The sequence below is a fragment of the Aphelocoma coerulescens genome, chromosome 23 (assembly GCF_041296385.1).
Source record: "Aphelocoma coerulescens isolate FSJ_1873_10779 chromosome 23, UR_Acoe_1.0, whole genome shotgun sequence".
In the NCBI taxonomy this organism is placed as follows: domain Eukaryota; kingdom Metazoa; phylum Chordata; class Aves; order Passeriformes; family Corvidae; genus Aphelocoma; species Aphelocoma coerulescens.
In genome coordinates, this window is record NC_091036.1 from 7,766,718 (window position 1) to 7,788,243 (window position 21,526).

At 53.9% G+C, this 21,526-nt stretch overlaps 1 protein-coding gene across 2 annotated transcripts in view; it reads right to left on the reverse strand.

Moving 5' to 3' along the window:
- Window positions 1-10,254, reverse strand: part of WASF2 (WASP family member 2) — a 32,429-nt gene extending 22,175 nt beyond the window's left edge. For both annotated transcript variants that reach the window (XM_069035942.1, XM_069035941.1), the window contains exon 1: window positions 10,165-10,254. The gene's annotated coding sequence lies outside the window, so the exon portion shown is untranslated. The remainder of the gene's footprint in view (window positions 1-10,164) is intronic.
- Window positions 10,255-21,526: the final 11,272 nt, after the last annotated feature.

Below are 21,526 nucleotides of genomic sequence, written 5' to 3' on the forward strand. Positions count from 1 at the left end.
CGAGGACTGTACAGTGCGGAGTCCTTGAGACAACAAGCATCCAGCCCGCTCCAATCCCACAGTAAAAATACTCCTTTTTTTTTCTCCCCTGCCTTCCCCCCCCCCCTCCAGTCTGCTGGCTCTGAAAAATGCAAAAGAGGCTCAGAAAGCCATTTTCTGCGCATTTTTTTTTGTCTGGCTCATGCATTATCATCATCATTTACTGCCCTCAAGGGGATTGCACAGGTGTGACTGAAAATTTGGCTCTTCCTTTTAAACTTTTTGTTATCAGCTTTGCTGAAGATGATCTTGCTGGAATAAATACCAGGCTGCTCTCCTGGAGAGGGACTCGATCAGAGCTGTTGTCAGAAATCAGGCTGGGGGTGGAAGGATGGGGGTATCACTAATGGGGAACATACAGATCCTCCTGGCTTCTGCTGGAGTGCTAATAGAGACAGCAGGTTGACCTAGACTTTTATTTTTTTAATTCCTAAAAAACAAACCATTGCACTAATTAATGTTTCCATTCATTTAGCTGAAAAACAAGTTAAACAAAGAGGGTCACCTGGTGTTCCTATCAATACCTGACTAGGATACAGGCAGAACAAATGCATTTAAATAAAACTCTAGAAGAGATGTGACAAGAGAAAGGCAGTTTAGCTCAATTAAAGAGAGCTGTCACAGGGATTTGATTCTCAGAATACAGAACTATTGATTAAACAGGAATTAAAGCTCCAGAACAGAAAGGTTTCAAGGTCTTTGCTGTGAGGGTATACATCAGGAGAGAGAGGCAGGGCTCCTTCAGCACCACAAGAGCTCTGGCTTTGTTGCTTCCTAGGAAACAGAAGCAGCAAAGGGAGCAGAATGCTCTCTACTAAACCTGGGAATAATTTGGGCAAGGATACAAGGTCAGTGACAACACAGAGTGGCATCACGACCGTCAATCAACAGGTAGCTTTGGTGTCCTTGGGTATTGAAAACCCACAACAGATTCCAAAACATTTCAGGAGTACGTGGGGAGAGGTCTGGGCAGGTTTCAGTCCTAGAATCCCACAATCCTAGAACGGTTTGGGCTGGAAAGGACCTTAAAAACCATCTCGTTCCACCCTCTGCCATAGCAGGGACACCTTCCACCATCCCAGGTTGCTCCAAGCCCTGTCCAACCTGGCCTTGGACACTTCCAGGGATGGGGCAGCCACAGCTGCTCTGGGCACCCTGTGCCAGGGCATCACCACCCTCACAGGGAAGAATTCCTTCCCAATATCCCATCTATCCCTGTCCTCTGACAGTGGGAAGCCATTCTCCCTGGCCCAAAGTCCCTCTTCAGCTCTCTTGGAGCCCCTTTAGGCACTGGAGTGCCTAAGGTCTCCCTGGGGCCTTCTCCAGGATGGACATCCCCAGCTCTCCCAGCCTGTCCCCAGAGCAGAGGGGCTCCAGCCCTCAGAGCATCTCTGGACTTGCTTCAACAGGTCCATGTCCTTCCTGTGCTGAGCACCCCATAGCTGGAGGCAGCACTGCAGGTCACCAGGACGTGACAGAGGGGCAGAATTTTCCAAGCCTCAAAGCCTGTAACAGCGCCGAATTCACTTCAAAGGGTTTTGACTAGAAGAGACACAGTGTAGGTGGGAAGGCAAGCAGTGCCCCTTCCCACAGCTCCCTGCGGAGGTCCTGCAGGAGCCCCTGGCTGCGGGAATGCCTGAGCAGAAGCCCAGCCTGGCTGCTGAACCGAACGGCGCTGCCTCCCTCAATCCCGGCCTGAATTCCTGCTAATGAGCACAGCGGCTTTGCTTCCTCTGCTTCCCACCAGCCTCCCCAGCCAGAGGAAAGGCTTGTGCCTGTTGCACTAACAAAGCCCAACTCACAATACAGCAGCACATTCTCATTCCTGGGCAGTGCTCGGTAATTAATATGGAAAGAGAGGGTGTGCTTTTTTCCCCCTAAATGACTTATTCGTTAAGTTCGAGCATATTTTAACCTTCCTTTTCAGCAGATAAACTCTGTCTCATTTGCAGCTAAGCTCAGCCTTCCCTTCTTTGCCACACACTAAACTATTTTGATTAATGAAAGAGTAGGAACAAACCAGTTCCAAGTGTTTTCTATAGAGCTCAACTGCTCTTTCAGTTTCAACTCACGCCTAGATAATTATATCACAGCTCTGAGTGCCCCCACCCTTCTGCTGCACTTGGGGAATACTGGAAAGATAAGTCTTTTCTTAATTATTAAATGTAAATAGCTCATTAAATATAATCCAATTACTTTAATTGTAAGAAAAAGGAAGTAATTACAATATGTACATGTATTCTTGCCTGAACAGTTTTAATATCTTAAATGAATCTTTGCAGCATTAATATTTTAAGTCAACCTTTGACATGAGGGGAGAGGGAAAAAAAAAAGGACAGTGGCTCCCTGATGTTTTCCAGAAGTGTTGTATCTGCTGGGATTTCGGTCACAAAAAACCTAGAGAACGGCCTTGAGCATCTAAATCAAAATGGTTTATAAACAGCATCTTAATAAAGTCAAAATAATACACAGGCTTTCCATTGTGGAGGGAAAAAATAAATATATAAACACGATGCCATGTGAAGAGCCTGATTATGCTTTTGGGATCTCAGGAGCCCAGCAAGATGGGCACTACTGTGAACTCGGGAGAACAGGAAGGATCCCACCACACCAGTACCAAAAGCCACCACATATCTGGGATTTTCCAGGTAGTTCTCCTTCCCTACACCGATGGTTTGTCCTGTTCAAGGATGGGAAGAGGAACCAGGGCTGGGGGAGAAGGGGCCTGCTCCAAATCTGGGATTACCCAGCTCTTCTGTGGCAGTGTCCAGTGAGGTGACCCCACAGAAATGCTGAATGCAGGGTCTGTGTGTGCACAAGCCATCTGTGCAATGCACAGGCACGGCACAGGATCCCAGGCTGCCATTTGGGATTTGCAGGCAGAGCTGCAGGAAGCTGCGAGGAGCAGTCCTCTGGTTTTGCTCAACAGCATGACAATCCCTGGACTCACTTTCTCCATCCCTGCAGCCAGCAGAACAACCTTCCAGTAGACTCCAGCAAGGCCCCACTGTTTCAATCAGCCCCCCTGGTCTGACAGAGCAGGGTCAGGTTTCAGCTTGGCTGTGGTGACAGATGCCTGTGAAATCTCCTTGGGACAGGCAGAAAAATATTCAGTTTAAACTGCAGTTGTTTCCATTTTGCATGTTCTGAGCCCAGCAGTGATCTCACCTTATGTAATCTCCAGTGCAAACTCCAGGCTGTGGACCATCCAAAACTATTTCAGGGTGTTTGAAACCATAAAACCCCAGAATGGTTGAGCTTGAAAAGGGTCTTAAAGACCAACTTGTTCCACCCCCTGCCATGGGCAGGGACACCTTCCACCATCCCAGGCTGCTCCAAACCCCATCCAACCTGGCCTTGGACACTTCCAGGGAAGGGGCAGCCACAACTGCTCTGGGCAGCCTGTGCCAGGGCATCACCACCCTCACAGCAAAGGGTTTCTTCCCAAAATCTAACCTAAACCTGCTCTTTCAGTTTGAAGCCATTCCCTGCTGTACTGTCCTCCAGGCCCTTGTCTGAAGTCCCTCTCCAGTTTTCTTGGAGCCTCTTTAGGCACTGGAAGGGGCTCTGAGGTCTCCCTGAAACCTTCTCTTGTCCAGGTGAACATCCTCAGTTCTCCCAGCCTGTCCCCAGAGCAGAGGGGCTCCAGCCCTCAGAGCATCTCCATGGTCTCCTCCGGACTTTCTCCAGCAGCTCCATATCCTTCTTGTGTTGGGGGCCCAGAGCTGCATGCAGTACACCAGGTACCAGCGTTGAGGGAGAATCATCACTTTATTGAACTGATCTTTTTGGGAAAAGAGAGATTAGACCGTATCAGGGATGCTAAAGATGCAGACCTTTCTAGCCAAGCTTACCACAAGGTCTACAATAAGCTGCTTTATGGAAATCTCTCATGTGAAGCCAGCCCCTAGATGTAACCTCCTTGATACAATATTGAATTCTCAATAGCAACCAAAAGGCTATTTTGTGTAAGTTAATTACAGCCGTTTTTAATTTAGCTTGCAGAAGGGAAGCGGCCAGTGATTTCATGCTGCCCTAGACAGAAGGTAAAGGTTTTCCACAAGCTGTGTTTATAGCTCTATGCTTTCCTCCAGCAAAGCACCGGCTCTGCAGCTGCTGGTATTGAAAGAACAGGATCTGGGTGTGTGCATGGTTCTCTCTCGCCTGGTTGGGTTTTTTTTTGCAGCTGCAAGGCCAAACCCATATGAGTGCGTGTGTGCTTTTTCTTACAGTGACAAAGGCAGGGTGCCTGAAAGGGAACTTGCTTCCGCTCTGGCAAGCACTCAACCAACTATTTGCTGGGCTAAGGGGTGGTCGGGGAACTTTCACCCATCCATTCAGCCAAGGCCACTATTCCCCCTCCCTCCCAATTAAATCCCATTTTTTGCACTCCATGCATGAACTGCAGCCACACCAATACATCTGATATTGAGGCTGATAGCCTCCTCTGAATGCCACTTAAAGCCCTCCAGTGCGGAGCGCTCTGAAAGCAAAGCATCGTTCATTCTTTGAGCGACAGAAAGAGACTTTTGCTATAGAGAGACCTGAAGTAAGACTCTAAGTAGTAGGAAAAGGGCATCCAGAGAAAGAGGAAATGAGAAATTAAAACCACATTCAATCTTATTAGTGGTAATACAATAGGTCAACAAGAGTACTTTGCACAACTCCACGGCATGGGAACAATTTATGCAGAACTTGGAGCAGTGACACCAGCAAGTCTGGCGTTTACCGAAACTAGCAAATTTTGTCAGCACTATTTTAAAGTGCCCAGTTGGGAGAGGAGAGGGCTGGAGGGGGATAGTGCCTCCATGCCTTGCAGGAGAGTACACTTTGGAGAGGAGAATGTGAAGAATACTCCCCCTCCTCTTTTTCCATCTGAAACATTTTCTCTCTCAAGGGATTTCCAGCATCTTACGAGCACAGCCTCTTTGAAGTGCTGCAAAGTGGCACTGCTCATCATTTCAGTAATGATAGTAAATAAGCTCCAGTATTTTGTTGATCCTTTTCCTTTTGCTTTACAAACAAAAGGTCAGAGTCATTAGCCCAGTTTGATGAGCGGGGAGAAATGGAGGCTTGGAAGAGGCAGGTCGCTCTGGAACATCATTGGGAACATCAGTGAATAAAGAAGACAAATCGCAGGACTTAGAGGGACAGCCACACTGGATCATCCAGCTTCCAGATACCCCATGTACTCTCTCCATCACGGCCAGGTACCAGATGCAGCAAGAGAAGAGCATGGGAACAACGCAAGCACAGAGCAAGAGTTCTCCCTGCTTTTCCATGCTGCAGCACCCCATTGCACCCTAAGACCATGTGGAAACAAACACTATCATTTAACTGTCCTTCATGGATTGCGCTGATCAGTTCCTGAACTCATCTGAACAATGCATCCATGAGATCCTGGGGCAGCAAATCCCATATTTATCATGTTAGGTGAAATGACGCTTCCTTTTATGCCATTCACTTCAAAATTAGGGGATTTTAATCTCAAATCTGTGTGTGGCTTTGCTTCACAAAGGAGTTGTTCAAATAAACTCCTCACCCTTCATATAAAACAAGCCCCTTCTGAGCAGAAGGCTTGCATCTTCAAGGCCAGGTTGGATGGGACTTGGAGCAACCTGGTCTATGGAAGCTGTCCCTGCCCATGGCACAGAGGTGGAACGAGATGAGCTTTAAGGTCCCTTCCAACCCAAACTGTTCTGGGTTCTATGATCAAACACAAGAGAAGCGCTCAGTTCTTATGGAGCACTTTCAGTATAAACCAAACTAGTAACTCATGGTTTAGGTTTGATTTACAGCAGCAGTGAGAACAAACCAGATTTAGTGGCCAGCTCTGTGTCTGACCCATTCTGGACTGTGCACTGCTTCCAACAGTAATGCAGGAGAACCCAAACCTCACAAACAAGTCACCAGTGACCTGGGAACAGCTCACCTGAAGCAGTGACACAGCAACAGCCTCCTGGGCAGAACTTCCAGCCCTCAAGAAGCTATGCCAACTGCTGCTGCCTCACAGGCATCTCCTGCCTTCCTCTGTCAGCATCACAGCATCCCTTAAAGCACCACTTCTCCCCAAAAAGAGTCTGGGATACTGCAGTGGAAGAGGAGTTGACACAGAAGGCACTGAAAGAACAGAGCAGGTCACCACTGACCCATTTGTGAGAGACCCATCGAGCTTCCTGGTGCTTTAAATTCCTTCATCAAAGCCCCTGGCAGATGCATACTTGAGATATCTGAGCTCCACCACTTCTCCAGTAGCAACCTAACACCAGAGAGCTTTCCCGCAATTTCAGGAATTAGGGTAGGATCTAGACAAACTATTTCCCAGGCCCATTACTGTGGGGAAGGAGCTGGGATGGAGAGAATGTGATTAACAGCTCATGCTGCTTGCTCGAGAAAATAATGTGGAAGTCCACATTTAAGTTCCTCTGGGAAGGGACCTCCCCTCCTACTGCCTTCCAGGCAGGGAAAAAAATATCCTGCAAACCTTCAGATGGAAAAAGAAATGCCATATAAATGAGAATTAGGCCTGAATCTGACCACCTTCTACCAAGCACTCCCTTCACAGTGAAGCTTGATCTGCCTCCCCTCCTCAAAAAAGAACCAACACGTCGTTTTATTACACAGAGTTGCAAAAATACAAAAGGAAGTAAATGCCACCAGGGTGGTTCTGTTCTGAGCAGTCATTTGCTTATTACCCAGAAGCCATTGCCACACGCCTTTTTTTAATCCTGTGTTTATAAATACCTAAAGTATTTAAATAAATGTTAATCTGCGGTAACTAAGGCCCTGATCTCACAAATATTTATCCTTGCACAGTGAGAATAAACACTCAAATACACAAATTTCTTACTACAGATCCCATTTCAGCCAGAGTGTTGTTGAAAACAGTAACACACCAGAAGACAGTCTGGGAAAATAGCTGCATTTTGCCTTCCTGAGTTTTCACAGTGTGTCAGTTTTGGGTTGTTTCCTGTGCATTTGCTGTAGAAACTGTACAAAGGAGCAAGGGCAGAGCTGAGCCACCGGACAGGGCCCGTTGTGGCTGTTGGAACCCTCAGAAGGAGCTTTTGGCAGTGTTTTTTCCTGGTGTCCCATTCTGTATGAGGACAGCAGGAACTTTATCCACAGCACATGCAAACACAATCGCTATTCAATCCCTTTCCTGGTTTGTGACTGACTCACGAGCAACGTATTTTGCTCAGCTGAATGACCAAGGGCTCAGTACTATCACCAAAGCAAGCAGAGGCAAACCCCAAACCTTGCATTTAAATTTATTAAATATTTTGAGTCCAGAAAACCCACAGAGAGAAACTATCTAGAAGGATTAAAGCCAAGTCTTAACACTTGCTGAAATCTTCTTTATTACAATCTGTCAAAGAAAACCTGATTTTTTAAAAAACATTAATCCTACCAACCTTTGTTCTTCTATCACCACAAAAATATAAAAAAATAAACCCAGGAGAGGGATTTGTTGCTGTAACTTTATGCACATGAGGCAATCACTGAAGTTTTAACCCCTCCACCCACATGCCGCAATTATCTAACCTTGGTGAATGAAATCAACTTTTCCTAGACCAGCCCTGAAGAATGAGATATATTCAAAGCACGCTGAGAAACTGGGTTGGGACTGATCAGAAGGGTTGTATTCCTTGTCATGAATCACCGTCTGCAAATACCTTCTGAGTTGTAACTCACAAAAATACACCATTTCTGTGTGGTGTGTCACATTAGTCATAGGGAAACCAGTTTTATACCGGCATGAGCCATCAGAAAGGTTTTATTTCTTTAAATTAAAATAATGGAATTTGGGACATTTACTTTTTGATCTCGTTACCAGACAAGACAAAAAAAAATCACCGTTGTTTTTAAAACCAGTGGAAAATACATAGTTTAGGGAAAAGTTTATTGAGTTCACCCCTGGAAGTTTATCCTCTTACAATCCACACTTAAAAAGCTTCACCTCATCTCAGGTGGGCTACAAGGGAGCTGCTTTAAAGCTCCAGGCTTTAAATCATGCAGAAATCAAGGCTTTGGACGGTAAATCCCAGGAAGTCTGATCCCACCATCACCAACACACCCAGGAATAACAGTGACAACTGCAGCTTGAGCCAGGATCAGTGTCAGGCGGCTCTTGCAAGCTCAGGTCACGCTCTGTCACTCAAACTTCATGTTTTGAAGCACATTCCTTAAAAAGAAATAAAACCCCCAAAGTGCACAGAACTTTGTGCCTGGCGTGCTCTGCCCCACTGCTGGGATAGCGCTCCTGCCTGGCTCTGGATGCGAGAGTCACTCCCTGGACTGTGCTCTTGTGGGGAGATACTGGCTCTGGTTTGTTTTTAACTCAGTCTGGGATTAAACTATGAGTCGGTTTCTATGGCAAAACCCATTCAAGGTCAGTAAGGGACAAATCGGAACGAAAAGTGTCGCAACGCAGCCTTTTGAATTCCTGCAGTGTTTAGCAGCAACTGATTCTGCAGATATTGAAAATGGGTGGAAAACATAACTACTGCCCTTCCTCATGTGACTGAGTGTGCAAGACTCGGTACTTCCCATAAAGTGGGACTTCCCAGGTCTGTGGAAGGTGCCTCTGCCCATGGCAGGGGTGGAATGAGATAGTTTTTAAGGTCCCTTCCAATCCAAACCATTCCATGATTCTATAAAAGCAACATTTTTGCATCAGTTTTGTCTCAGGGAAGCACATCCCTACCCCTCATTTGGCTTCCAACATCTTTTCATTTCAACTTCTCCCTCTCATGAGTCTTCAGGAAAGACACAAAAGTGTGAGGGTTACAGAGGGCTCCATCAATTATGACTCTGCCTGCAGCTGATGTATTTAACAGAAGATTTTTTAATCATTATTAATAGAATTTCATGTCCACCAGAATCTGCAGTGCTGAAAGATTTAAGACTTTCAGTGTTTCCTAGTGCTGAATTTCCAGCATTAGCACATCCCTCAGCCCCACCAGTACTCTGACCCATGGAGAGGTGCCCAATTCTGTTGTTGCTACTGAAGAAAGCAAAACAGCAATGCCAAATGTGAAACTCTGTCAGGGAAATAAAAAATCCTACCACAGGGACGTCCTTGAGGTCAAGTGATAGCTAACAGGGAGAAGCTGCATTCCTTACCTTTCTCCAGACTACGTGTCTCCCAAAGTAACCCCAACACTAACCTAAATGCTGGTGAGGTACAACCACAAGGACATTCCCTAATAACTTATTTCTTGTCTAGAAGAAGTGTGGTCTGAGGCCACCAGGAGGTCAGTGCACTAAACCAAACTATCCAACCGTATCCCAAGCCTTTTCACAGGGGAAAAAAAAAAAATTCCCAAAGTACGCTACAGCACCCACAGGGGGGTCACACCGAGTAGTTTTAGATTTTACGTGCTGTGGATGGTTCAGAGCCAAGGGGGTGACACACACAACTTAAAGTGTTCCCAGACAGATCGAGGGGTGCACCCAGGAGTGGGGCTAGAAGACAGGCAGGAGGGAGAAGTTTCCTTCAATGAGGGCCCCCAGCTCCCACCCGGACACACTTTGGACACGGACACAGACACGTTTTCACAAGTCCCAATGTCAAACTCAGGCAGCAAATGCCGGGAAAGGGAGGGACCCCCTCTGCTCCCCCAGCAGAGCCCCACTGCTCCCCCCTAAAAGGGACCATGCACCACCCCCTTGTCTCCTGAGTGCCCAAGCGTTCCCCGCTATGCCAGACCTCTGTGACAACCCCAGCACAGCACACACCGGCCAGGCCTCGGGAGAGCCCCGCAGGCGACATTTCCTTCACCCAGCACGGGGCTCTGAGCACCCCCGGGCAGCCCGCCCCAATTCCCCACAGGCCAGCCCGGCCCGGGCACACACCCCGCACCAAACCGCGGCCCCCGGGAAGGGCTGCGGAAGTGTCAGCCCGGGGAGGGAGTCCCAGACCGGGACAGACCCCCCGAAAACCCCCTCCCAGGACCGCAGTAGCTCTGTCTCACTATGTGGCAGGAAACACCACCCGCCTCAACCTAAGAGCTCACTATTTGGCAAGGGCCTTGCGGCCCACTCCAGCGCCTCCGCCTCTTTCCCCCGGGAAGAGACGGCCCGGGGGGGCTGGGGAGGCCCGCTCGCCCCTCTCGCACTCACCCTGTCCGCAGCTGTCCCCTCCGGGCCCCTGGACTCACTATCACCAGGGCGGGCCGGCCCGCCCGTCCGCCATTCCACGACTCCCCCTCCCTGCCCCGACGGGCCCTCGCCCCGCCTCCCCCCGGCCGCCGCGCCATTGGCGGTCCGCCCGGAGATGCTGCCGCGCTATTGGCTGCGGCTCTCTGTCCATCAAAGCCGGCCTACGCCGCTTTCGTACGAACCTGGCGCAGCGGAAGAACCGCACCCAAGCCGGCCGCGCAAAGAGAGTAAACAGGGAGGAGAGTACCATGGCGGGAGATAGACGGGGGGAACCCTGGCCAGTCTGGGGACAGATTGCAGGGGCAAAGGGGAGAACCGCGCCACCGATCACAATTCCGACATCTTAAATTATTGGGTTTTTTTGTCTATGAAAGACAAAGCTTGATATTCTTCCAAACGGCATTGGAGGAAAGGGGTCTCTGTCACTTCCGCACCTCCCCCGGAGAGCTCCGCTTTGGTGTTGCCTTTCGCCTCTATGGTCTCCCGCCCTGCGAGGAAAGTTCCACCTGGGGGAGCGGGGGTGTCAAACCAGGGCGGGGCGGGGTCTGTGGTTCGGGGTCGGGGGTGGGAGTTGTGGGACAAGGCGTGTGGGGTGGGCAGTTAGGGGACAGGACTGCAGGAGAAAGGGTGGAGGGATGGGGGGTGGCAGTGGGGCAGGAGGTGCGGTGACAGGGACAGTGTTGGGCTGGCCAGCGGGACCGGAGCTTGGCCGCTGCCAGTCCTGCCGCAACTCCCAGGACCCCCAGCCCCCGTCCACCTCCAGCCCCCTGGTGAGGGGGGCGTCCCCAGCCCCCAAACCAGGTTCCCATCACGGGGGTCCCCGGAGCTGGGCCATGGGGATAGCCCCCCGCCCTCCTGGCTGGCCACGCAGGGGCCATGGCCGCTGGAATCAGCCGGGTGATGCTGACTTTGGCTCCCACCTGGGTTTCTCCCCGTGGCTTGATGCGGCTGGGAATGGAGTCAGGGATTAAAGGAGCCTGGAGTAACGAATAGGGCTGTTGGGGACACGGGGACAGGCCCTGCTGGGTGGGCACTGTCCTGCATCCCAATCCCACAGGGACATCGCAGCACGTGGGGGTCACCCCAGGATTCGGAAAAGCCCTGTTTCCTGCCCGGCCTCAGCGCAGCGTAGAAGCAGAGTCCTGGAATCCCTTGGGTTGGAAGGGATCTTAAAGCTCATCTTAAAACTCATGGGCAGCGACACCTTTGATCAGACCAGGTTGCTGAAAGCCCTGTCCAGTGTGGCATTGAACACTTCCCAGGGATGGGGCCAGCATCCTGCAACTCATCCTGGTTCTTGGCAGGGCCAGGGTGATGCTAATGCCCTCCAGAGACTGCAGGAGCAGAGATCTGATGAGAAATTCCACCACATGGCATTCCATGTTTCTGCTGGTGCACTTGGATATTAAATCCTCCCTCCCTGCCTGATGATCAAACCAAACCTGTGGGCTTGAGGGGGAAGAGGGATGAAGGCCACTGGCACAGACATCCATCTCTTCCCTGCTCTGTGCTCCTGCTTTAAACCAAACCACAGGGAGTAAATCACCGGCGCTCCCGCCAGGCAGCACACAAATCCATGTCGGAGCCGTGATGGCGGAGCCAGCGTCCCAGGGTCACTCCGGTGTGAGCCGTGCCTGTCCCTCATGGCCGTGCCTCCTCTGCCCCGTGACACAGCCTGTGCCTGCTCCAGGGGTCTCTCTGCCAGCACTGCCATCCCTCCTGATCCTCCTGGGAGAGATGGACACACAAGCATGTTGAAGCAGCCATTTCTTGCCTGTTTTTTGCATCACTTTCCGTCATGAGTCCCACCTCTGTAGGATGGTCAGCACTTCTGGTGCTGCTTGCTGCCCTGTGCTGCATCCTGGCAGGATGAAATGGGACACATGGGATGGATGGGGTGCCCAGGGCCTGGGATGCACAGGCACATGGGGTGCATGGGGTACCTGAGAGGCAAAGGACATATGGGATCCACATGGCGCCTGGGATTCATAGGACACACGGAATGTCCAGGGTGCCCAGGATGCAGTGGGGCACACGGGATGGATGGGGTACATGGGACACTGCCCCAGTACCCGCATCCTGCCCTAGCACCCCCAGTTCTCACCTGTGGGTGCAGACCAGGGGCTGAGGTGCTGCTGGAGGCCGCTCAGCTCCATGTTTTCCAAGCTGCCAGCGAGCCCTTCCCTTGAAGAAGATCTGCCTCTATCTCAAGGTGTCACAGCCTCAAGGGACCTTCCTAATCTGTATCTGCACTGCAACCTTTATCTCTCCTGCTCTGTTTATAGCTGCTGAATAAAACCTGCTAAACTGCAGGATCCAGCCCCCCCTCCCCGCCGTCGTGCCCCCCGACACTTTTTTCCCTGGTGCTCTCGCCTGCCAGGTGCTTTCCTGCGTTCTGCTGGAGGTAAATGATGCTCCAGGGGATGGGGAAGGGCAGCCATACTGCTCCTGCCTCCCATTGCCCTCCCAGGTGGGCTCCAGCCGTGTCCAAGCCCTTGATAACCTCAGACAGACCCTGGCACAAATCAGTGCCTCATCCCAACCCTGATTCCCTCAGCCTGGGCTTGGATGCTGCTGAAAACCAGGTGGGATCCAGCAGGTCCAGCCTCATCCTCTCTCTGCGTGATCCAGGGACTGGGAAAGGGGACGTTCTCCACGGGAGGGAGGAGATGGCAGCTTGTTGAAGCCTCGGATGTCTCTTCGCTGGCCAACTGCCCCTATCCCAGCAGGCACAGCTGCATCCCTGCTCCCTGTGGGAAAGGAGCCAGGGCTGTCAGCACCAGAGCTGTGAGGATGCTTTGGGAACATGCACCCAGGCTTCTCCTGCATCCCTGATTCTCATGGACCTGGGATGCACAAGGACATGTGGGATAGCCGGGGTGGAATAGGGCTCACAGGATGGGCAGGGGAGCTGGGATGCACAGGATACCCGGGATGCATGGGATGCACAGGATACCTGGGATGCACAGGATACGTGGGGTGCACGGGGTGCCTGGGATGCACGGAATAACCAGGGTGAAATGATGCACACGGGGTGGATGGGCTGCCCAGGGTGCCTGGGCTGCAGGGACACATGGGACGCACGGGACACCCGGATGCAGTGGAGCCCACGGGATGGAAGGGGTGCATGGGATACCCGGGGTGCCCGTGATGCGACGGGCACACAGGACGGACAGGATGCGTGGGATGCCCGGGATGTCCGGGATGCACAGGAGGTGCCCGGGATGCCCGGGACGCACAGGAGGTGCCCGGGATGCCCGGGACGCACAGGAGGTGTCCGGGGTGCACAGGAGGTGCCCGATGTGCGGGTGCCCGGCGCGTCCCCGCGCCAGCGTGGCGCGGGCAGTGGCTGTGCCGCTGACATTTACTAATCAGCTCTCACCCAGCGCACACCCGCTCCCTTCTCTTGCTGTCTTGTCTCCATGGAGACTCCGCAACCTTTGCTCACTCGTTAATGGTATCTCAGCAAACGAAACTCCAACGCCACCCAGCCTTCCCCTCCCGGCCCCGGGAGAAATCCTCGCCTCTCACCTCCATCCCCATCCCCTCCTGCCGCTGGGGATAAAAGGGACAAGTCCTTGTTAGCGAAGGACCCAGCCACGGGGGCAAGTTCTGACGGTGGCGCAGGGAGGAGGGAGAGCCACCATCATCCTCCTCGCCACCAAAAAAACAAGGCCGGGAGATTTTATTGCTGTGGCAGCAAGGACAGGCTCCATCCATGCGGGATTCCGGCCAGCAGCCCCTTTCCTGGCTGATTTATTGAGCCACGAGGCTTGGCACGTGGTTCTGCCTGCTTTTCTGTGTTCCCCCATCCCAAACCCACACCCCAACATCCACGGAAGCCACCCAAAAATCATCCAAAGGGAGTGGCTGGTGCTGGGAACATGCTCCGTCCCCGGTGTCCTGCTCTCGCTGATTCTGTTTTCAAATTAACATGGGAAAGATGCCCATTACCTGCTTCCAGATAATGACTATGATTAGGCAGAGCTCTGCTGCCAGCCGAGATCTGAAGGATTTCTGTGCTCTCCAGCAGCGCTTTGCCAGTGCAAAAACAAGAGCAATAAAGTGTAAATAAAAGACTAAAGGAAATCGTGGGTCCATCAGCGGATGGGGTGTGTGGAAGGGGCTCTAATGATGGGCTCTCTGCGGTGGGGTAGTGGCTTCAGCCTCGCTCCAGGCAAGGGAAAATTGGAGAGGGGTTGTCCCAGTGCCTACACCCCATGTGTGAACCTGGCTCAGCCTCTGCTTGCTGGGAACTGGGGGTTTGGGGAAGGAAGATTCAAGATGTGCATGTGTAAGGCTATTCTGGGGGGGCTCCTGGCCCTGCAGATCGAGATGGGGGCTTAAAGAGTGGAGGGAAAATAGCTGGATCTTCTGAGATGGCTGCACCAGCTCCCAGAGCACGCAGGGTGGTCCCACACCTCCTCTGCCTCGTGGTGTGCCACTCTGCACCCATGGAGCAGGACAAGGGGGACCCCTCTGTGCCAGGTGTCCAGGGCCATCTCCATCCCCAGCCCACCAGAGACCCCTGGGCAGGGGATGCTCAGGATGTGCAGGGAACAGCCCAGGACCCACCAGGGCTGAGCTTGTCCCCATCCTCTGGGGATGCTGGGATGTCACTGGGGGCACTCACCCTCATCCCACTGCTGAGGGAGGTTCAAATCCCCTGCCTGTGCTTCCAAGCTGAGCTCAAGCTCTCCCCCCGAGCCTGCCAAGATCCCCCCCAAACCTTCCAAGATCCCCCCACCACGGCCAGAGGAGATGGAAATCCTTGGCCATGTCCATAAGCTCCCTCTCTCTGAGAGCCTTTGAGGTGGCTCTCATCATCCTTGGGGATGGTCTCCCAGGACGGGATGTTCCCATGCCTGGATGGGGGCGGTGGTCCCCACAGTCCTGGGGGAAGCTGGAAGAGGAGCTGCCATACCCTCTGACAACTGCTCCGGGCAGTAACTGGCATATCCAAAAACTGGTCCCACACGTGGCTTGCAGGCAAGGTGGATCCCTGGGGACCCCACGACCCCATGTCACCCCACTGGGCTCCCACTGCCAGTGGGACGGGCACAGGGGAGCCCATCCCAGCCGGGCGGAGGCAGGGAGCTAATCTGTGCTCTGATTAGGCAGAGTTCCCAGCAACGGAGGTTTCTTCTTTTTTCTCCCCCCCTCAGTGATAACAAATAATAATATAATCCCCTTAATCCCTCCCCGAGGAGCCAGCACGCATTCCCGGCCGGGAAGCACCGTGCTTCTGCTGCCGCTGATAACTCACACCCAGGGTCCCCAGAAAAACAAACGCTTTGGCTCACACATTGCCCCCCAAAACTCCCTGTGCTGCCCTGTGGCACCACCTCCCAGCAACCCCAGACGCCCCATCCATCCCCACTGCCATCCTGGGAGGATCCAGCAGCACTCCTGGTTCCTTCCCACTCGGCGAGGCCATCATGACACTGCAGAGCCCCCAAACTCAGCCAAAGGGGCCCATCCAGGACCCCCATGGAGGCTCTGCCCTCTCGGCTCCTACTTCCTTTGCAGTGGGGAAGTGGCAAAGCCCCTGGAAGCTCAGCACTCCAGGTGCCCCTGCACCTTCTGCTCCCCAGGGACAATGCCATGGGTGCCCCCATGCACCCTCCTTGTCCCCAAGGAGACATCTGGGGGGTCCCGCAGCCCCGCAAGGCACCCTAGCTGAGCCCCAGTGCTTTGTTTTAGGGCTGTTGGTGTGGCGAGCATCACCTCCTGCCCCAGCTGGGTCCCCAGAAGTGCTGGCACAGGTCCTGCACCCTCACCCACCACTGGGGTGCTGGGAAGGAACCCAGCTGGCAAATCCCCCTCTCTTCCCGGGGACCCCATCCTGCTATTTCCCCCCTGGTGCCCAGCCCTCCCTCAATCACCATCCAGCAAATATTAATAACAACCCTGCAACCGCCTGTGCTTTTATTCCCTGGCTTTGCTGGCCCTGGCTCTGCTGAGCTCAGCTCCTCCAGCTCCAAAATGCCTTTTAAAATTACCAGAGAGTGGACACCCCTGCGATCACCCTGCCCCCGGCTGCCCCCTCCTCCCTGGCACCCGCCGCGGGGCCAGCAGCACCCATGTGCCATGCGGGGAGCTGGGTGCCATCCGCCCCCCTTATTTGAGAGGCGCCAGGCTGGGCTTGATTAAAACCAAGTGAAAGCCAGAGCCAGGGCAGAGAGGGGGATTAGATCGCTCCGGGGAATGTTAATGGACTCCAGAGCTTTCTGCCCGGCTGGCAGCTGGGATGAATCCAGCCCTGGAAGGACAGGCGGGTGCAATGAGTGCGTCAGGGCTCAGCTGGACCCCGGAGCACACGGCAGAGCGGAAGGAGGATGGGGGGGCACAGACACACGGGGGGGTGGAAGTACCTTCCAAGGGCCTGGCCGTTCCTCTGGGAAAAGCAGGGGTGGTCTGGTGCTCCAGCTGGGCCCTGCCGCCCCCGCTGCCGGTGCCGGTGCAGGGGCCGGGATTGTGGCACAGCACAGGCTGCCCATGGTGGGGTGGCACCACCGTCACCCACATCCCCATCCCGGCTGTCCTGAGCTGGGGGACAAGAACAGCCTGGGGTAACGCCAGCCTTGGGGGGGCTTCAGTGTGTCCGAAGAGGATGTTTGCTGGCAGGAAGGGCTGCTGTGGCAGCAGGGGTGACGGATTGGGTGACAGCGCCGAGATGCTTCCCACACCACTTTCCTGTCTGGGAATGAGGGACAAAGACAGCTTGGGGTGACACCAGCCATGGGGAGCTGCAGTGGGGCTGAAGGGGCTGTTTACTGGGGTGCTGCTGGTAGGAAGGGCCGGTGCTGGGGCAGAGGTGCCGCTGTTGGGGTGCCGGTGTCCCCGACGCGGAGCTGTTCCCCGCCCGGCTGCGCTGGATTGCAGGTCTGACGTGGGAAATCGCCTCCCTCCCTCGTTAGCTGTGATTAGCATGTCAAGTGGTTGAAGTTGGTGGGTATAAAGGATGCGAGCGAAGAATAATGGCTTCAATTTTCTTCACGGCACAGCCATTAATTTGAAGGAGAACGGGGTGTCCAAACCTCCCGGCAGCTCCCGGCGGATCCGCCGGCCCCAGCACTGCGGGGTGAGGGCGGGTCCTGCTGCTGCCCTGCCCGGGGTGGGGGACGCGACCCTCGCGGGGAGCCTGGCACCGGCACAGGCATCCCACGTGCTTCCCGTGCCAGGGCGATGGAGCCATGGGTGTGCAACGTGTGTGCATCCATGCACGCCATCCCCTGCCCCGGCCATCGTCCCGGGAAGGAGGAGTTCCCTCGGCTCCAGCCCCAGGTGATGGGCAGGGAGGGAAGGCAGGAGGGCAAATTCCTGCCGTGTTTCCAAGGGGATGGGAGAAGGTGGAATTGGGGGCAGACCTTCCTTTGCCAGGGGCATGCCGGATCCCGGCACAGCCCTCCGAGCATCCTCACATCCGTCTTCCCCATGGATCCAGTGGTCAACGCTCTGGCGCAGTGGCGGCCCAGCCACGGGCCCCTCCGACGTGGAGCATCCCTCATCCCATGGTCGTGCAGCATCCCTGGTCTCCCAGCTCCAGCCCCCTGAGAGGCCAGAACCCTCCTCCCAGCAGAGCTGCTTAATTAAAATCATCATTTCCATCCCGAGGTGCAGCCAGGCACCAGGACCTGGCTCATCTGGCATCCCTGGGCACCATGTGGCCATGCCGGACTCACCCTGGGTGCCCTCACAAGCAGTTCCCAGAAACCTTCCAAAAATCCATGCTAAACAAATAAAGAAATAGCAAAACAATAATTCTCCCCCCAAATTTTGAGGTTTTTCCTCCTTTCTCCCTGCAAACCCAGGCAATGCTGGGCTGTGCTGATCAACCCCCAGCAATCAGCCCCATCATGAGGTTTTTCAGGCTTTAGAGTGGCTCACGCTGCTTGAGAGACATAATTGAGGCCCAAAAAAAAGATTTAAAAATAATAAAATAAGTAAAATCCAGCTGTGGTCCAAGCAGCTGGTCACACCCAGCTCTGGCTCTGGCTCTGGCTGTGCCAGGTGATGCTTCCAGCACCTCGAGGTTGGGTAGGGGGGTCCTGTGAGCCCCCCTGGGTGCTCAGAGTGCCCCTCGCCCCTATAATGGGGGGGCGTTGGCTTTGCTGCTCCCCCAGCCCAGCCAAGAGGGGGTCCTTCAGCATCCCCCCACCCCATTAAGCATCTCCCCGGGCTGCGGCAGCGCTGGCAACCCCGACCCCCCCCGCTCCCCCATCCATCAGTATGCGCCGTGTGTTCCTCTCCATAGCAACCCCCCTGCTCCCCCCCGCTCCCCCCAAACCCTCCTCTGCCGCAGCCCTGACCCCGCCGGCACCGCTCACCTCTCCCACCCACAGGTAGCTGCTCCGCCCCCACCCCCCGACCCCCCCTCTCCTCGCCCGGAGGACGCTGCCGCCTTCATCTTCCCAGGCTGGAAGTTGGTGGATTTCTGAATTTTATTTATTTTGTCCTTATTTTCCTCCTTCATTTTTGCTACTTTCTGGCGTTGATGCTTCTCCCATCCATCACCGGGAAGACGCGTGTGTGCCTGTGCCCCCTGCCCCGCCAGTGGTGCCGGGGAGGGCTGGGCACCCCCCTGCCTGCAAAGCCGCCGTGGGTCCCCAGGGTGCCACCAGGTCCTGTCCCCCGGCCCCCACTGCCACCCACCCGCAGGGCAGCAGCAGTAGGGGCCCGCGGGTCACACCGCGCCCCAATTTGTACCAAAATTCAGCTTTCTTGATGCAATTCCCACCTCAAGCCAGATCCTGGCATCCCCCCTAAATCCAGGGAGGGTCAGCATCCCTCCAACACCCGCCCCCGGCACAGCCAGGCCGTGCTCCCCTAAAAAAGAGAAGCAAGAAAGCAGCGGGCATCGCTCAATATATAGGTTTCTTTTTAATATAAAAAAAGTGCCTATTAAAAATTCCTTCCTAAATAACACAAAAAGACCGTTTGAGGGGCAAAGCGGGGGCCGGGGGGGGCTCACAGGGGGGCCCCTCTGGCCAGGGCAGCACAAGCACTGCACAGGGCAGCTGGGGGGGCGGGGGAAGGAGGGGGTATTTTGACCAAATTCGGGTGTTCTTCCTTTTTTTGTGTGTGTGATTTTTGCCTTTTTTTGTCCATTTCAGGGTGTTTTTCCTCTTTTTGTGTGTGTGTGTGTTTTCTCTTTTTTTGCACAACCCGCAAAGCTGTACAGAGGTTGCTAAACTCTTGAGGAGGGGGGGACACACACAGGGAATTTGTGGGAGGAGAGGACCCCAAAGCCCACCTGGCACCCACACACGCACCCACACCCTGAGCTCGTCATTGCCACCGCCTCAGGGACCCTGGGAAAGGGACCCCCTTTGCTCCAGCCCCCCCACTCCCCCTCCCCACCAAGAGGGTCTGTGACTGATTTATTCCCTATTTTTTTTCCTTTTTTTAAAAATTTTTTCTTCTTTTTTTTTTAAACTCCTTTTTGTTTTTATACAAATTTGGATCTTTGGGTGTGTACTGCCAAAAAACCAACCAAAAAACCCAACAAAAAACCAAAAACCCGCCTTCGTTCTTCAGAATAATAATAAAAATAAAACTCAAATCATCATTGAATCATTAAAAAAAAGGCAACGGAAACCCAAGGAACCCATGCGGAAGTTGCACACCACAAAACCACAGCAGATGTACAGAATGCAATATACAAGACACAATTTATAATAAAACATTATATACAATAAATAGGTTATTGTTACTTTTTCTTTTTTTTTCTTTTTTTTTTCTTTTTTTTTTTTTGTTGCTCGATCTGTAAATAAATTTTTTCTCAGTGCATACTGGGGAGTTTTTGCTCTTTTCTGCTGCATATTCAGCTCTTGGATGCTTTAGGCCTGTTCTCCGTCATTTTTGGATTCGCCCTCCGGTGTGTGATTCTCTCTTTTTTGTGTGTATGATTTTTCAGCTTTTTAATTTTTTTTTTATCCTTAAACATTTTTTTTTAACTTCTTTTCTTCAAAAGTATTTACAATTGCTGGTTTTGTGCAGAAAATGAAAATTAATCAAATAAAAAATAAAACTTAAAGAGTCCCTCTGCTTCTGGCTGGGAGGAGAGAGAGAACGCGGCGCCGGCGCCACGGCCGAGGCGGGGGCCGGGGGCGAAGCGGGGGCGGCGGGGGCGGGGTCCCCTCCGGAGGTGGCCCCCTCCTCTCCTCTGCTCTCTGCTCCGGCCGCCGGGATGGGTGGGGGGCGCAGGGCCGGGGGTGCTGTGGCTGGGGGGAGAGGGAGAGAGGGGTGAGGGTCCCACCATGGGATGCCTGCCCACCCCCACCCACACGGACCTGGGGGCCTGGCACCCACACACCCAGGGGTCTGAGGTCCTGTTCACCCCAAATATGGCATCCATGTCCCAGGGGATCTGGGGTCCTTCCCATCCACACCCAACAGTCCGGGGTCCTGCTCATTCTTGTCTGGCACCCACATACCTGGGGGTATCGGGCCCTGCTCCCCGCATTTGGCACCCAAACACTCAGGGGTCTGGGGCATCCCACACCCCCTCAGCTCCGGCACACTTGGGGTCCTGCACCCCACATCCCAGGCTCCAGCCACCCCCAGACACTGGAGCCGACAGGGTCCCCAGTTTGATGCTTGGTGGGGCAACACCCGGGGAAACTGCTCGCAGCCCAAAAGGGGCTGAGGGCACCCAGAGCGGGGGTGCAGGTGGGTCGGAGAACCCACCAGAGCATGGAGCACCCAGCACACCCTGCCGGGGGACCCGTACGGGGTGGGGAACGCGGCTGGCACTTACCTGGTGATGGTGGCGTCTCCGAGCCCCGCTGGTGACGCTGCCAGAGCCTGGTGGGGGCCAGCGCTTCCCAACACCCATCGGTGTCCGTCCAGCAGGAGCAACCCCCGCGGCGAGCGAGCGGACGGGGAGGGACAAGAAAAAGAAAAGAATCCCCAAACAGCCTCCCCCGGGGCGGCCAAGGGGGTCCCCGGCCGGGCTGTGGGCAGGGGGCACCCAGCGCTGACCCCCAGATCCCCTCCTGCCCTCCCTGCCTGCACCCCTGCACCCCTGCGCCGGGCCTGGCGGGGCCTGCGCTGTCTGTCCGTCCATCCGTCCGTCCGTCCGTCCATCCGATTGTCCTGCTGCGGGGCGGGGGGGGCGGCAGTCCGGAAAGCAGAGCCGGAGGTTGACAGGCGGAGCGGGTTTGAGTGCGGAGGGGGAAAAACGGGGGGTTTCTCTCTTCATCCATCATTATTAATTTTTTTTCCTTTTGTTTCACTTATTTTTTATCTTTTTTTTTTTCTCCTTTTTTTTCCTTTTTTTCTCCTTTTTTCTTTCCTTTTTTTTTTTTTTTTTTTTTTT